This window comes from Sorex araneus, chromosome 1 (genome assembly GCF_027595985.1).
Source record: "Sorex araneus isolate mSorAra2 chromosome 1, mSorAra2.pri, whole genome shotgun sequence".
NCBI lineage: Eukaryota > Metazoa > Chordata > Mammalia > Eulipotyphla > Soricidae > Sorex > Sorex araneus.
In genome coordinates this window covers 188,904,790-188,908,668 of record NC_073302.1, presented here as the reverse complement: position 1 = coordinate 188,908,668, position 3,879 = coordinate 188,904,790, and the positions used below count along the sequence as shown (strand labels likewise).

Below are 3,879 nucleotides of genomic sequence, written 5' to 3'. Positions count from 1 at the left end.
TGATGGGGTGGAAGGTAAAAGACAACCGATCTTGATTAAAAAATATATATGTATACACACATATTAGCACCCAAAGTCTCAAATGCTAATAACATCTTAATGATTGCTTATACAGGAACTTAATGGATCCAAGATGAGATACAACAATTTTCACACACTTTCCTGTAAGGAAATATTTTTGCGATCATTGCTTGTCATATTCATAACAAGCAATGCAAAATAAAGTATTTAGCATCTGCCTGGGGGGCAGGCTTGGGTGCTGGTGGGAAAATTCAAAATAATGGTGGTGGGAAAGTGTAATGGTGGGGCGATTGCCATTGAAAAGTTCTGAATGTAGTCAATTGTTATGAACAACTTCATAAAAATATAATTAAATTTTTTTTTGCTTTTTGGGTCACACCCAGCGATGCTCAGGGGTTACTCCTGGCTTTGTACTCAGGAATCACTGCTGGCGGTGCTTGGGGCACCATATGGGATGCCGGGGATCAAACTCAGGTTGGCCGCGTGCAAGGCAAAAGCCCTACCTGCTGTGCGATCGCTCCACCCCCCCCCCAAATTTTTTTTAAGATAGAAAAAATAGCTGTCATATTATTTCTGATCTGATGTTCTTTTTCTTTTGGTTCACATTCTCAGATTTTAGAAGTAGCTTCAAGTAAGGAAAGGTCATGTTAAGGAAGTGTCATTTTCTACAATTCAGTTCTGAAAAACTTCCATCTTCTGCAGAAAGTTATAGTCCAGGAGTGAAGCATTCACATGCTAGAATGTCAGGGCAAGTTGGAAAGTTGTGATGGACACCTGCGTTGGCTGATCATATTTATCACAAGCCTGAAAATGAACAGTTCCTGCAAAAGGTCATTCTGTGTGCACATCATTTTCCCAAAGGAGAGGGCAATGTGAAGGGCTGAGATGTGACCATCACAAATCAGCACAACGAAAACAAGTGGTAATGAATAATGGGCACTGGAATTCAAATTACCTGATGCTTAAAAATGACTGGATGCTGTTCTCAATTCTTTTTTAAACACTACATTACAAAAGAACTATTTTTAAAATTAAAAAGGGTTTGAGACAAAAGAAAAAAATCTAAACCCTTGAATGACTGCCCATTTTTTTCTGATAAATTTCAATCACATCTTCATGCATCCCCAGATCTTTTGAACTGTGATGATTATCACAATTCTCTGACCTACAGGGAGAAACCTGAGTGAATTCATTATAACTCCATCTTTGACAGTAAGAATCTTTGAGTTTTTTGAGACGTGTGGTCATTTTCACTCTAAAGTGAGTCTCACCACTCTCCTTGTCCAGTAACTTTGAATTTCATATATTCTCCTTCCATTCAGTCCAAAGTTCTCAGCTGAAGATTTGGCCTCCTGATCTGACATGGTGATCATGGCATCCCCCACCACACAGAGTGGCCTCAGGTGGGTAGGACTTCACTCTCTCAGGGCGTACTCTTGGTTCTGTGCTCAGGGACCACTCCTGGGAGGCCTGGAGAACCACAGGAGGTATTGGGGATTGAACAAAGCTTGGCTGCCTACAAGGCAAATGCCTGGACAGCTGTTTTATCTCTCTGCTCAGCTGCAGTTTTCCGAGTGAGGAAATTGTAGTGGCCAGTACAACTACCCATTCCACAGGTGGTGTTTTCAGTTAAATTATAAGCACACTCTCTCCAGCGTTGTTCTGGGTATTCAGACCAGCATAATCAACAACACAATCACTTTGTAAAACCAGAGAGCAGACTCTGGTATGTAGGTTACACAATTCTGATTTCTGCATTTATTTCTTAAAAATTTTAATCACTTTTGCAGTAAATCTTCTGAAATCACTAGAACTTTAAAACATTTGAAATGGCACAACAGACGGTTTCTCTCCCCCATTTGAAAGTAAATTGAACATTATGTGCCACTTCTTCATGAAAATGCCTTGTTCCAAAAGCAAGGGCATCCAATTTTAAAATTTTGTTTACCTACTTTTAAAATTTTATGTTGGCTTTTGGGCCAGGCCCAGCAGTGCTCCGAACTTATTGCTGCCGTGGTGCTCATGGATCACTCTTGGTGGTGTCCAGGGGGACCCTGTGGGATGCAGAGTGCCCTGCCAGGGTTCTTATAGGGCAGGAACTCGGTCTGTTCTCATGCTAACACTGCTGCAGACGAGGTATTCAAGGCATTTCGCAGCTAGTTGATCTCTTTTGAGATTTTTCTATGAGTCTCTGAAACAGGGCTGGCAGATGACTTACATGTTGGTTGCAGTGGGACATGGGTCTGAATGGATGTTTTTATGTCTTTTTTAAAAATTTATTTTATTGAATCACCATGTGGAAAGTTACAAAGTTCTCAGACTTATGTCTCAGTTATACAATGCTCAAACACCCGTCCTTCCACCAGTGCCCATATTCCACCACCAAAAAAAAAAAAAACCCAGTATACATCCCAACCCTCCCCCACAGCCTCCCCCCTGCATAACTGATAAATTTCACTTCCTTTTCTCTTTACCTTGATTACATTCCATATTTCAACACAAAACTCACTATTGTTGGAGTTTCAACACAGAACTCACTATTCTTGTTGGAATTTATCCCCCAAGAATACAGCCCTATTGACAAGGAAATATTTGATAATTAGTTTTCCACTGATGAGAATGAAGAGATAAAAAGTCATATAGCTGGCTCTGGATCCTGCTCGCTCCGCAGCCAAACGGCTGTGCAAAGGCATGGCCACCCAGGTCGAATCTCAGCCGGAGCCCGAGCTCCGGCCCCAGCCCGAGACTGCCCAGGAGTCCCGCTGTTTCAAGTTCAAAGCACATTTTTTTCCCACGCCACCAAGTTCATACCTGCTCAAAAGTCCCATAAAATGTCGGACACCACACCTCCTCCTCCCGGAGGGAAGAGAAACCAAGGAAGAAGGATATTTCCTCCGTTAGTCAGCGTGGGGCAAGAGCTTAGCTCACAGTCTGGATACATGGTTGCAAGCACTCGCTGGAACCCCAAGTCATATCGCTGGCTCTGGATCCTGCTCGTTCTGCAGCCAAGCGGCTGTGCAAAGGCATGGCCACCCGGGTCGAATCTTGGCTGGAGCCTGAGCTCTGGCCCTGGCCTGAGACCTAAACCATGGTGTTTAAATAAAAATGGATGTTTTTATGTCTTGAAGGTAAATATCAAGAAGTGAAATTTCTGGATAATATCACAGCTCTATTCTTCCATTTCTGAGAAATCTCCATACTGCTTTTTCCAGGTTTTTCATTGGACAACATTTCCACAAGGCATAGATGAGAATTCCCTTTTCACCACGTCCTCACCCATCATAGATTGTTCCCAGTATTTTTTGGTATATGCAACTCTTACTGGTGTGAGGTGATATTCCATTATCATCTGGATTTGGATTTTCCTGATCATAAGTGTTGGTGAGCACTTTTTCATGTGCCTATTGGTCATCTATCTTTGCAGAGAAGCTTTTGTACTTTCCCTTTCATTTTTTTGACATGGTTCTTGGATTTTTTGGTTAATATTTGTGAGTACATTTTATATCTCGGATATTAATCCTTTTGTGATGTGTTGAATGCAAATATTTTCTTCCATTGAGTTGGATGTCTTTTCATTTTAGCTTGCCAGCACATCATTCTTTACTATCTCAGCAATGTACAGGTCCAGTCGGCTTGGGTGCCCGTCATCTTGCTGGTCCTCTACTGTATGTTTCCTCCTCGCTCCAGTACTTGAGGCCCACAAGTACTTACTTCATTTGCTTTGGTATTCTACAGCCAAGGCATAAGCATAGAAAAAATGTACAGGAGAGGGAAGTGCTGTTGGCAATAGACAACTTAAACTGTGAAGAGATCTACAGTTTATGGCTATAGAGGAAACTTCAGAGAGAGAGTAGAGGA

The 3,879-nt window shown here is 41.9% G+C and overlaps 1 pseudogene; it reads right to left on the bottom strand.

The window, feature by feature from the left end:
- Positions 1-1,083: 1,083 nt before the first annotated feature.
- Positions 1,084-1,385, bottom strand: LOC101552846 (small ubiquitin-related modifier 1-like; annotated as a pseudogene).
- Positions 1,386-3,879: the final 2,494 nt, after the last annotated feature.